This window comes from Emys orbicularis, chromosome 12 (genome assembly GCF_028017835.1).
Source record: "Emys orbicularis isolate rEmyOrb1 chromosome 12, rEmyOrb1.hap1, whole genome shotgun sequence".
NCBI lineage: Eukaryota > Metazoa > Chordata > Testudines > Emydidae > Emys > Emys orbicularis.
Window position 1 is genome coordinate 51,178,781 of NC_088694.1, and position 14,150 is coordinate 51,192,930.

Genomic DNA, 14,150 nt, shown 5'->3' on the forward strand with positions numbered 1-14,150 from the left:
GTGAGGGTCACTTGATCTCTTTATCATTCAAATTCCCTACTTCATTTGCATGTGGGCGTTGCTAAATCATTTGACTAAACCTCAGCTTTACAAATAAATGACCTTAGAGTTTAGAGGGATACAGTCATGGAGGACGCCAGAGCAAATGAATGAAATTTAGGTGCCATTCCAGGAAAACACTAAATCACACTGACCTCAGTGGTACTTAAATACGGGCTTAAAGATTATTGGTAAAATCAAATATTAAGATGCCTAATACTGGGTTATCAAAATGTATCACCCAGGATATGAAACTGAAATAACATAGACTCAATGAATGTATAAACACTAGCGCCCTTCACTGGTGAAATATGTATGAGTACTGTGGTTTTCAAAACCTCCGAGGAGCGCTGGGTACTCAATTTCCACTGATTGGAAAGGGATTTGGGTGAGCAAACCCTCACTTTGTCCTCAGCACCTAAGGCTGGAATTTTCAATGATTCCTTGTGAGTGTTCCCGGGTTCAGTCTTTGGGAAGAAATGTTTCATAATCGAACATGACACTTTGCTGCCCCCGTGTGGGTCTGATAAACAGAGAACATTTCCCCTCCTTTTCTTTCTTTAGGTTAATGTAACTTGCTCATTTTTGTCTCCTGTAAACCATGGGGCAGGAAGGCAGGGGGGGGGGGGGATTTTTATTTGACAACTGATTTGGGTTTAGAACTGTTTCCAGGGATTTTCATTGATCTCAAAAAGTCCATCCGTCCTATTCATAAGAAACTTCTCTCTGAAGCACCTGTCACTACTGTTATCTGGAAGCTTGCTACACAAGAAGGATGGGTGTGAAGTCAATGAGAAGGTTTGATATGAACAGTCAGTGAGCAGGTGTTATGATATTATAGGTACATGTTATCCACAAACAGGAGGTGAGACTAGATGCTTGTAATGTCCTGACCTGGCCCTAAATTATATGAATCAAGAGAGTCCTCTTCAATATATTGAGTATGTAGGCATGTCTGTGTGTGTGTCCTATGAATTAACAGAAAAACAAACCAATGTTAAGTGTTGCCAAGAATATGGCTTGTCTTGTAGTTGGCCAGTTAGGCTAATAATTTCAAAGCCACCAAAGTGAGCTGGAATCCCAAATTGTGCATCTAACTCCTTTACTCAGCTCAGGAAAAAAAATCATTCTTAACTGTGAGCAAGTGACAGCCTTTCTCTGCGCTGCCCCAGGTGTTATTGCATGGCTGTGAGTGGATTTCTTCTCACTGTGCCTCTCGCACAGTAATACAAGGCAGTGTCTTCAGTCTTCAGGCTGGTCATTTGCAGATACAGCAGGTTGTTGGGATTGTCCCTGGAGATGGTGAATCGCTCTTTGACCCAGTCTGTATAGTAGATTTCTCCCAAATCAGACCTAATCCAGGCTACCCACTGCAGCCCTTTCCCGGGAGCCTGACACACCCAGTTCATCCAGGAACTGCTGAAAGTGAACCCAGAGGTTTGCAGGAGAGTTTTAGAGACTCTCCAGGTTTTTTTGAGTCGTCCACCGGACTCCACCAGCTCCACATCACACCGGACACCTGTGAACACCAACTATACCAGTAATGTGCCCAATGCATAGTACAATATAGAATGTAACTGTTTATTGATATAACTCTAGGGAACAGGAACGCACCTGAGAGAGAGAGCAGAAAGCAAGAGAAGAAATCTCCATGGGGATAGCATGATGGCAAACGGAGAGAAATAGAACCAGGGGCTACAAAAAGGGGGGTAGTTTGGAAAGAGACTCTAGGCACCTGGGCTTTAAACAGGCAGCTTCCTCCATGAATTTGCCTCATCGCTTGTTTGTGGTGTATAAAGAGCAACTGGATGGGCTTGTGGTTAAAGCACTAGACCTAGGGTTGGTCTATACACACACTTGCAGGAAAATAATTGTAGTTGTTTCATTCACACCTTTGGAAACTAAAGCTTGAATTAGAACACTTGGGCTAAAGAAATCCAGACAGAGCCTGGCACGTCAACCTCAAAGGCTTATCATCAATATAGTGATTTGGGTGAAAGTTCATGGCCCAGGTATCATTTGCAATGGGAAGTCACTTGGGAGCATAGGATCAGCCAGGTTGAGAGTCTCAAATTGGTAAAATTGTCAGGCCTGTGTTATGCGGGAGCTCAGACTATGCCCTGAAATCTCTGACTCGAAGAAAGCGACCTAAAGGAGTTAGGGACACTGATTTCATTTTTTTTTGTAGTGCAGTTTGAACACCTGAATCTTAGGTCATCTGCCAATCCCAGCCTTTATATATTGGGGCCTGGCTATTAAAAATATTGAGGAAAAAAAGAAGCTGATAGGTGCCTAGGTGCTCTTAAACATCCCGCTAAGTACCTATCTTTTATTCAAATCTATGGGAGTTAGGCACCGATCTGATTCTGAAAATCCCACAAAGGGCCTGTCTGATTTTTCTGTCACCTAAATACTTTGACAAACTGGCCTTTAGGTCCAGATTTTTCAAGGTGTTGAGACATTGCTGTGCTCAGCGTTGAAATGCCAAAGTGATTTAGGAGCCTGAATCTCACCTTCAAATACGTAGATACCCGGTAACATCTGGTCCCTAGTGCGCCGTTTCCCACCTGTAAAAAGGAGAGAACGATACTTCTCCCCATCGCAGGGTTTCATGGCTTGGAGGATAAATTCATGTTTGAGGTGCCGCAGTGCTGTGTTGATGGGGTTTGTGTAACTATCCAGCTAGAAAAAGTGAATTCAGCCCTTGAGGCTGAGCTCAGAATGGTGAATTTCCACCTATCGTGTCACTGATAGAAAAGGTTTCAGGCTCATATTGTTTGTGTTACAATAGCACCAAGAGGACCCAGCTGAGCTTGAGGCCTCGTGCCTGTGAGACCATCCTGTGCACAAAGCTCTTACAGCCTAGGGCTGAGAATTTTTCAAAAATGTCTAGTTTACGAAAAGCGACTTTAATCCTTGTAGGACCTGATGCAAAAGGCCTTTACAACTCAGTGGAAGCCACCCCACTGAGTACATCATTTGTGTCACGCCCTGTGTTCATAAACCTGATGCTGGAAACTTTTTGGCTGTTGCTCAAAATATCAATGTAAATGTCTTCACCAGTTGTAATGGAGTTATCGCTAAACTGGAGCTAATTATGGTGCAGAGGATGCTTCCCTCATAGGGTCATCAATTGTGACTGACGCAGAAAACTCTCGGAGCGATCAGATTAGTAGAAGAGCCCTGGGCAGATTCCTAGGTCTGGGTCAAATACCAAATCTGACTAATTATAGTGAGACTATTGGCGGGAGTGAGGAATGAAGGGTGTTGCCCAATATTAGTGAGGTCCTGGACCTTCGCCTGTCAAAGACTCAGTGTCATTTCTGCATGATCAACAACAGGCTGAGACGGTGCAGAATGACTGTGGAGTGTGCTTTTGGCCGTTTAAAGGGCCGTTGGCGCTTGCTTTATGGGAAGCCGGACCTGGCCGATGACAGCATCCCCGCGGTTATATCCGCGTGCTGTACCCTCCATAACATTTGTGAAGGGAAGGGTGAAAGATTCACTCAGGCATGGACCTCCGAGGTTCAACACCTGGAGGATGAATTTGAACAGCCAGAGAGCAGGGCTATTAGAGGGGCCCAGCGCGGGGCTGCAAGGTTTAGGGATGCCTTGAGGGAGCAATTTGAGTCTGAAAGCCACCAGTAATGTCTGGTGCCCTGCACGGGAGTGAAGTACAGTGCTTCCACTGTTAGCAGGAATCTGCTTGCTACACTGACTTGCAGTGCCTGTTGCTATCCTGGGTTCAGGTATCTTTTACTTTATGCAATAATAAAGAATGTTTTCAAAGCCAAAAATCCATTTATTGAAAAGAAACACAACTGCTTAGGAAACAGAAAGGGCAAGGGGGTGGGGTGGGGAACGGTACAATCACAGATTTGTGTATGTCCTGTCTGGAGTGCTGTGCAGTGAGTGCTGCACTTCAGGCTGGCTATACTGCATGGTGATGGGGGTTGAGTGCAGTGGGTAAGGGTCGTAGTTTGCAGGGCTGGGTGGTGAAGCTACAGATGTTGGAGGCAGCTGGTGGTGATAAGGACCCGGATGTTGGGGAAAGTGGAATGGAGGTGACATGGGGGCACAAGGGAAAGAGTTTTGGGACAAGGGCTGCAGGGGGGGTGGGCCCGGTAGTGCTCCGCCGACACGGCTACGAGCGCCTGGATAGAGTCTGCTTGGCGCTCCATGATGTTTATCCACCGCTCTGTACTTTGCTGCCAGAGCACCACGCTTTTGTGCCGGTGCTCCTCATTCCACTGGCGGATCCTCCTGTCACTGTCCCTCCACTCATGCGCTTTTAGATTCTCATTAAGGGACTGCTGCATTACTTCATGCAGCATGTCCTCTTTGCTTTTACGTGGTCTCTTCCTAATTTGTTGGAGTCTTTCAGCCGGTGATAACACGGACGGCTGAGATCTCAAGGTTGCATTTGTAAAGGCAAAATGCAACACTTAACAGAGGCATCATTGTTCACACCAGACAGAGCAATGATTCCCCCATACTTAAGGTCAAGCACTGTCTACACAATAGATTTTGCCCATCCCAAAGCGAGCGCACATAACCCACAGAAGCCCCAAAATGGTGAGTAAGCACAGGGTGAAGGGGGACCGATTGTTTCACAGCTGTACTGTCCTCTGGGTTTCTGTGCCTTGGGGAGAGCCAACAGCTGCAGGGGGCTCCTATACTGAACACTCTCCCCACATTTTCCTCAGGAGTTCGTCCTGGTAGATATCTCGCTGCTGAGGGTGACCTGGGAAGCAAGGGAGGGTCTTCTACTACAATGCAGCTTCTGCCCTGGCAGATATACAGCTTGCCTGTGTGCAGGAATGGTCTCCCCACCCCTCATGGCACAGAGGTGCAGACATGTTAGTCTGACTGGGACAAGGACCACGGTGGCTCTCCCAAGAAACCTGCGCAAGCGCATTGCCCAAGTTCTGGATGAGACCTTTGAAGACACCACTGAGGCCAATTACCGCGATGTGAGAGAGCACATCAATGCCCTATTCTGCATTTTTGCATGCATGCAGCCCTAACCCTCCTCGCCCCAAGAGCCCACAGCGAATAACTTCCTTCCCAATGTAACCCTTCTGCCCATCTAAGTTGGCAGCAACAAGGGCCGGGTTCTGTATCCAGGGGTTCCATTTCAATAACACAATGCAAAACCGGCTCGAGCCGCCACCCAGTGACCTGGGACAATTACATACCACCCCCTGGGTGCCTCTAAGAGGCAATACTTCCCCTCTCGCAAGCACGGAGTCTGAGTGTAGCAGAAAATGTTTAATAACATGAGGTAAACGACATCAGCATTAAATTGGAAAAAACACCACAAACAGGATTCATAACACAAACCATGAGCAAAAAACCCACCCCAGCAAATTGGGCTGTGTCCTTTCCCTTTGGTTCTTAAATCCAGCAACCCAAAAATCACCCAGAGTCCCCAAAGTCCAACACCCCCAAAGTCTCTTGGGTCCAGCAACCACCCAAAGTCCCAAAAGTCCAACAAACCCCAAAGTCTCTGTCCCTGGTCAGTGCAGCCCCAGAGTAAAAGGGGGGGCATGCAGGGTGTTAAGGGGCACCTTACGTGATCCGAGGCCGGCCGGCCGTCTCTCTGTGGGGTTCCGCCGCAGACTTCACCACAAGCCAGTCCACTTCCTGCCGTCCCACAAACTGCTCCGCTCTACAAGCTGCTCCACTCCACTCACTTACCTGTGAGCCGTTCCAGCCGTCCCCGCAAACAGCTCCGCTCACCATTCCTTGGCCAATCCAACTGGCCCCGCAAGGCTCCACGCCTCTTGCTGTTCTTCCAGTCGTCCCCACAAATTGCTCAGCCAGCTGCTTAGCAATATAGCTTCAGGCTCCCCCACTAGTTAACACAGCACTCAGTGATCTCAGCTCTTAATAACTTTAGCTCTTTTGTGACTTCAGCTCTTGGTAATTTCAGCTCATAGTAGGGGAGCCCCAGTGCTGGTGTACTATTGGCCCAAAGTGAATTCAGCTCAGCAGTCTGTAACTAGACTCCTAATGGAATCAGAGTTAGCTCCGACATTCAATAGTGGAGAGAGGCAGTGGTGCAATTGGTTTTTTCAAACCCTCAAAGGGGACCTATACCATCAGATACAACTACTTGTCCCCATCCCCTCTCTCAATTCACTGGGTTTTGTAACTCATGCCCCTTGTCAAGCAAGTGTTACTTAGGTAATGGTGAAGGACTCACTCAGTCCTTCTGTCATACAACAGTTCCACTGGCCTTGATTCACAGAATCAGGGTAACAAAACTTTATTCTTCCTGCCCCAATAACATAGAAACTGGGGATCCCACACCAGCCAAAGTAACCACTTTCAGTTGCTGTTGTTTCATGCCAGGCGAGTGGGTGTGCCTATGCAAACAAGATCAGCCCCTGGAGTTCTTTTTCCACACTCGCCATAATTCACCACCAGATGTCAGGGTAGAGCTCATCCTGACTCTGCTTACACCAAAATAAAAGCTGTTTACCGGGAACCTCCTCTGGTATTTGTCCTTCCCCAAGCACCGGCCGCCGTGACTGGCTACCTTCCTCCTGGCTTGAGAACAGCTCCTGGCTGCATGCAGCTAGGGATGCCAGGGTGTCTTCTTCCTTCTCAGCACCCTCCCTCCCACTTTCTTCCTCCTTCCCCTGCCTTGCTGAACTGGGCTCTGAAATGTCCATGGTGGTCTTCGGAGTGGAGGTGGGGTCGCCCCCAAGTATCGCGTCCAGCTCTTTGTAGGAACGGCAGGTCGTGGGGGCACCACTGGAGCGGTGGTTTGCCTCGCGGGCTTTGTGGTAGGCATTCCACAGCAACTTCACTTCAACCCTGCACTGCAGGGCGTCCCGGTCATGGCCCCTTTCCTTAGTGTCCCCTTAATATCTGCCCAAAGGTATCATAATTCCTATGGCTGTAGCACAGCTGGGACTGGACAGCTTCCTCCCCCCAAACACTGATGAGGTCCAGCACCTCGCCATTGCTCCATACCGGGGCTCGCCTGGCACATGGAGGCATGGTCACCTGGAAAGATGTGCTGAGAGCACTACACGCCTGGCTGAGCAAACAGGAAGAGGATTTTCAGAATTCCCAGAGAATTTAAAGGGCGGGTCTGATGGTTGGTCACCTGAGGGCAGGGCAGTAGAGTTCAAAGTGATGACCGGAGTGGCTAGAACAGGCACTGTGGGACATTTCTGGAGGCCGATCAGAGCGCATTAACAGACCAGGGCGTCCACGCTGGTGCCACGGCACTCCAGCGGGGGTGCATCAAACGTTATTCCACTCGCCGAGGTGGAGAACCAGGAGTGCTCTAGCCACGGAGTCAGAGCGCTCTACGTGCCTTGCCAGTGTGGACGCGTCCTGAGTTAGAGCGCACGGGGCTGCTTTAATGCGCTCTAACTCGCAAGTGTAGCCAAGCGGCAGCTGGGACTTTCCCTACTGACCACAAGGGGAGGTTTCTGTCTGAGCTCAGCCCGGCTTCCCCTCACTGTGTATCTCGCACAGTGATACCGGGCGGTGTCCTCGGGCTTCAGGCCGGTCAGTTGCAGATACAGCAGGTTGTTGGATTGTCTCTGGAGATGGTGAATCGGCCTTGGACGAGTTGGCGGAGTTTACAGTACTGCCGGCCCAGTAGCTTACACGAGAGAGACACTACAGGCCCTTGCCAAGAGTCTGACGGATTCAGAATATCGAGTCGTCTCCGACGGTGAATCCGGAGGCTTTGCAGGAGAGGCGGAGAGAGTCTCCGGGCTTTTTCACATCCCCTCCAGACTCCACCAGCTGCCCCTGGGACTGGACACCTGCAAATAAAGACAGGTTGAAACATATTGGGATTAGAATCAATAACTCAATATACTGCAGGGTATGCAGGGGAAAACATACCTTGCAGAGCTGCTACAATGAAAACTAAGTGGATGCAAACTCTCATGTTCCCTGGAGTTGGAGGGGAAAGTTCTCCGGGGACTGGCTGGTCACTGCACAGACCCAGGGGCTGCGGATTGTCTCTCCAGGTGCTGCCTGGGCAGAGAGAGGGACAGATTTAAACAGGAAACTCCCACCCTTATTTGCATATCCCGCTGCTTATAAGAGACACAAACCCTCCCCCTGAATGCTCGGAGTTATTTGGCCGGGGGCTCTAAGAGAGGGAGTCGGACTGGTGCTAACTCTGTGTCTGGGCAGCGCCCAGTGAGTGCGGGGCCATCCTGACCAGACTGCTGCACAAACAGCTCCCTTGAAATCCCTCACATCCCTACAGACTTAAGGGCTAATCTACGGTCTGTTCAAGGGAATAGAAAGACTAGTGACTTCAGCGGAGTTTGGATCAGGTCTTTGGAGTGAAGGCTATTCGGTTAGCAAGCAGGGCAGCGTCGTGTGAAAATCTGTTTTGTATTGCTGCCAGAGGGGTTTGGAACCCGAGCTGTGCTTTCAGAATGTATTAGATCTGCAGTGGTAGTGGGTGAGTTTTCAAAGGAATTTAAGACCATTAGTGCCCAGTTCCCAACAAATTGCAATAGGATTTTTAACACCCAGCACAATTAGGCACCTTGGAAAATCCAAGTCCTGGTTATTACACCTAGAACAGTTGATCCCCAAATAGTCCTCTGCTGAGCTGTGCATTTTTACTTCAGTGTCTGATAAGTGCCACATTGAAACATGTTAAAGTCAAGAAGCCCCAGTTTTTATGGACATATGATCATGTATGGATATAGTGATCTGAAACCTGAGGACAGATTTGTTTTTCACTTTGGTTGTAGATCCCGTTCCTGTGCCCAGGGCTGGAGTGTTTGTGGAAGTGCTGCCCCCACGCGGCGCATGGCGGAAGGACAATTCTGCAGTTTGGGTTTTTGTATGAGCAGTATCTGGATTCCCCGCACTGTGTCTCTCACACAGTAATATCGGGCGGTGTCCTCGGGTTTAAGGCTGTTCATCTGCAGGTACAACAGGCTGTTGGGGTCATCTCTGGAGACGGTGAATCACCCTTTTACCGAGTCACTGTAGTATATGCTGGTGCTGTAAATGCTGGCGATCCACTCCAGTCCTTTCCCGGGAGCCTGACGGACCCAGCCCATGTAGTAGCTGCTGAAGGTGAAGCCGGAGGCTTTGCAGGAGAGGCGGAGAGAGTCTCCGGGCTTTATCACATCCCCTCTGGACTCCACCAGCTGCACCTGGGACCGGACACCTGAGAATAAAGATGAATTATGGGGAACATGAGTATCTAGGGCAGCAGAATAACAATCTCCTGACTCTACAACACATGGAGAGGGAGAAAATACCTTCAAACGCTGCTGCAATGAGAACGAGATACAACCAAAGCCTCATTGTCCCTGGGTGTGGAGAGGAGAGTTCTCAGGGGGGTTGTCTGGTGACTGCCCAGAGACAGAGGCTGCGGATTGTCTGTCTGGGTGCAAGTGAGGGAGTCAGATTTAAACAGGAAACTCTCACGCCTATTTGCATATTGCACTCCTTATAACACACATTCATTATTTCTTAGAAAGAACTCAGTTTCTTTGTGTGGCTGATGAGGGCATGTCTACACTACAAAATTAGGTCAATTTATTTAATTTGACTTTGAGCATCCGATTTAATAAATCTGATTTTGCAACTCCCCACTAGGTGGCTGTGGTCGACGGAGCACATCCTCACTGCCAGGGGTTGGATCGACTCAGGAGGGATGCGCTGTGTGTAGCTATCCCACAGTCCCTGCAGCAGACTGGAATTCTGGGCTTGGGTCCCAGTGCCCCATGAGGGTGGTTATGGATGCATGTCATCAGCCTCCCATGTCTGTGGCTCAGAACCAGAGTAGCTGTTCGCCAGCCTTGTCCTGGGGTATGCTCGTCTAAGCTCCTTTACTTTCACACAGCATTGCTGTGTGTCCCTGGTGTAGCCTTTATCCACCATGCCCTGTGTGATTTTGGCATAGATATCAGCATTTCTTTTGCTGGTTCAGAGCTCTGCCTATACAAACTCTTCCCTCCACACAGCAATCAGATCCAGTGTATCCCTCTCCACGAATCTAAACTCTAAATTTAACCCTGTTAGTAATCTTAAATCTTAACTCTAACTCTAGAGCGAATCTTAATTCTACATTTAATTTATAGTGGGACTTTCACAGAAGGATCAGGGGAGTATTGGGCCCCGTCTTATTCAGTGGGAGCCTTGTTCTGTGTCCTTCCGGCCCCCGACCTCTCTCCAGCCCAGCTCTGCTTCTCCCTCTGCATCAGCCTGACTCTGAGCGAGTCCAGTGACCCCCATCTTAGAACCCTGGGTAACGTGACTGTCCCCAATACCCAGAGTGCCAGCACTGGGCTGAGTGATGTCATCAAGGGCTGAGGGGCGGGGTCTTTTATCTCCATGGTGACTATGAAATTGCAGAAATTTATTGTGGGTTGGGATTCTCAGTTTCACCCATTGACAGAAGCTGAGTGTCAGGGCTGTGATTTCCACACATCAGTTGGGTGAAAAAAACCCAAAAAAACAGGAATCCCTTTGGAAAGTCGCAGCGGTGCCCACATTCCCAGGCTCAGCGGAGTGGGGTTTATTCAGGCGCTGGGTGATCTCTGCCCCACAGCCCCGCCCGGACTCTGAATTTCCCATTTGAAAGTCCCATACTCCATCTCTCTGTGCCTGTGCGTGAGGGTGCAGAAAGGGGCAGGCAGAGGGGCAGGGAGGGGGCATATGAGGGCACCTAGCTTAGCAAACAAAGTTTGGGGGACATAGGGGGAGCATGTACCCCCACGTGTCCCCTCTGGCGGGATCTGTCCTAGGGTTTCAGGCTGCTCATTTACAGATACAGCAGGTTGTTGGGATCATCTCTGGAGATGGTGAATCGGCCTTTCACTGAATCAGGGTAATATGTACTGCTCCCACTGCTGCTTATCGTAGTGTTGCCTGCCCAGAACTGGGCCCCGAGATGGCAAACAGGGTTCGTCGCCCGGTGTGCTTGGCACCAATAAAGACACCGAGGGGAGAAAGCAAGCCAAGTTTATTTCAGAGCTCTGAAATGGCACTAGGAGACCAGCATGTCTCAAATCCAGTGCAGCACATACAAATGAAATTTTCCCTTTTATATTCCAAGCTGTTTCTGTGTAAGCCTTTGTTCTGTTACTCCCTCTTACCCCTCCCACCTCGAGCAGTTACAATTAGAAAAATTCCCATTCGTCTGCTTATCTTTGACCTTGCAAGGCCTGTTTACAGCAGCTGCCTGCTAGAAAAGCTGACCCTTACATGTCTGCTTCAACATGTAAGCAGTTAGCATAGAAGTAGGTGAGAGTTCACAAGATGGAGTCACTGTGGTTCAGGTAGGCCCAGAGCAAAGGAGCTTCATCGGCTCTTTTAGCCTTCCACTCCCCTGAGTTACCTGCTGGCTATGCCTAGTGACACCAACAATCCCTCCTTTGAGAACACTCAACAAACCTTTGTCAGAGTTTTCTCATACTCTAAAGACAAAATGCGATTAAGCTCCATACAATCAGGATTATCAATAAGAGAATATAAAGGAACCTCTGGGAAGGGGGAGGTACAAATCTTACATATGAGCACTTTACAGCAAGAGAGCAAAAGGAAAAGGACAAAACATATCACAACACCTGTGAGCAAGATGCGAACAATACTTCCCCTTATACCCCCTAGTTCCCCTAAACCAGGTAGCCAACCCCAAAGGGAATCCAAAAATAGTGGGTTCCCCTTCCTGGGCCTTCCACTGATTCAAGGCCTGTTTGGCTGACAAGATATGCTTGTTAATATCCTGTGAAAACTCTGGGACATAGGTACAACATTCTTCTCCAATAAGGGCACAGACCCCGCCCCGTGAGGCTAACACATAATCTAGGGCCTGGCAGTTTTGTAGAGCCAGCAATCGAAGCTGGTACAGCTCAGAACTTATGCGTTTCTCTATGGCCAGGGTATCATTGGCAAACTGAGTGAGAAATTTAAACAGTCTTCTGTAGAGTTGGGTTAGCCGTCCCACCCCATAGGAAGGGAGGGATATCATCCCAAACCTGTCTCCTTCTCCAATGGGTTCAATGGTAGCTCTCAGGGACCGATAATACCTAGGGCGACCTGAGGGAGCCTTGGTAGAACGCGGAGGGGAGGAGCGAGATAGCCTTTGTAACAGCTACCATGCCAACCATGAGGGAGCCATTTATAGGCACTATTACCACAAACCCAGAATGCTTCACCATAACTAGCCTTTCCATTGGTACCTTGTAGGTCCCGTAGGGTGGCTTGTGGGAAAGGGCAAAGAATGCAGCGCCGGTTTGCCAACTGGTGGCATTTAGTACAGGAACAGTGAGACTTATACCAGGACCAATATAAAATCTACACCTACTAATGCCTGCAAACCAGGTATAATTACTTGTACTGGCTTGCTGATAACATATGAGACCAGTGGGTGGAGAGCGTAGGCGAATAGGCTGGGGCTTAAGAGTGCTACTATAATGGGAATTCCAAGAGCCATTGTGAAGGCTATAAGGAGCTTCCGCAGTACAGTTAGATCGCAAACTCAAATTGTCAGAGGTGCTACTGCTGGTAACCATCCACCTTTGACAATAGTCTGACCAATTTTGGGGAACTACTCTCCAGGGCAATTCCGCTGAATGGTGGGGAGTCTGGGCACATATCCAACAGTTGGAGAGATTGAACTCATGGGCAAAGGCAATTTTTAGGGCCTCATAGGTATTGGTAGCCATATCTGCAGGGATGGCTCCCCATCCTGCATGCGATGTGGATGAAACAGTAGGTAACAGAAGAATTGCCTCTGTGATAAAAAGAAATGCTGTGAGAGACCCTAAACCTGAACCCATATTGTGATTACAACAACCTAAATGCCCAGAAGATAAAAATTATTGATACCAAACAAATCAAAAAAATAACAAGACCAAATACATAGGCCAGGTCGGCCTTCTGTGAATAGATAAAACCAATGCTCAGGGTTCTCGCGGGGAGTATGCTGTGGCTGTTCAGAGAGATATCACAAAGCATTCCCAATGACCCTTACTGTCTTTTGAATAACAGCTTAAGTCCCAAATCGTCATTAGCAGTCTTCTCAGCAGGCTGGACAGCCCACTGTTCAGGAGCGGGTACTGCTTTCAGTCGAGAGTGATGAATCCAGTTCTTGTGTCCTTCGACCTTTGCCGCTGTGTGGGAAACAAGCAGGACGATGTGGGGTCCCTTTCCACTTCTCTTGGAGAGGCTCATCCTTCCAGGTCCGCACGAGAACGGAGTCACCAGGCTGCAAGGAGTGGACCTGAGTATCCAGCAGAATAGGCTGTGAATCTTTGGTGTATCTGTGAAGAGAAGAAAGAACATCAGACAGAGAGCACATGTACTGAGACAAGAAACCATACCCCATCTCCCACTCCCCTGCCAGAACCGGGGTACCATTCATAGGCCATGTTCTTCCAAACATAATCTCGAAGGGACTAAGCCCTAACCTACCCTTGGGGAGAGCACGAATGCAGAGTAACACAAGGGGCAAAGCATCAGGCCACCTAAGAGAGGCCTCCTAACAGACCTTTGAGAGGTGTCGCTTGAGTGTCTGTTTTGTGCGTTCCACAACTCCACTGGCTTGTGGTCGCCATGGTGTGTGGAGCTTCCAGGGGATTTGCAGAGCACTTGATATCTTTTGAACCACTTGAGATGTGAAGTGTGTTCCATTATCAGATTCCATCCACTGGGGGAGGCCGAAGCGAGGAATGATCTCCTTAACAAACTTAAGAGCCACTGTCTTGGCAGTGTTGTTACGACATGGGAAGGCTTCAGGCCATCCACTGAATCGATCCACCAAGCCGAGGAGGTACCTGTATCCTTGGGTCCTGGGAAACTCAGTAAAGTCTATTTGCCACACCAATCCTGGGCCTGGGGTAGGTTCCAGAGTGGCTGGTAACACTGCTACTCCTGGTCGAGGGTTGTTCTTTTGGCAGATTAAACATTCAGCCTGTATCTGTGATGCTAGGGGTTTAAGTCTAGAGGTTAGAAAATATTTATTCATAAGCTGGGTAAGAGCCTCTTTGCCTGCGTGTGTGGTTTGATGCAGTTTCTGCAACACCGGTCGGATCAGGCCCTTGGGCAGGAGGATTTTTCCCTCTGTGGAATAAAGCCATCCCTCTTTTTCCTGGAGA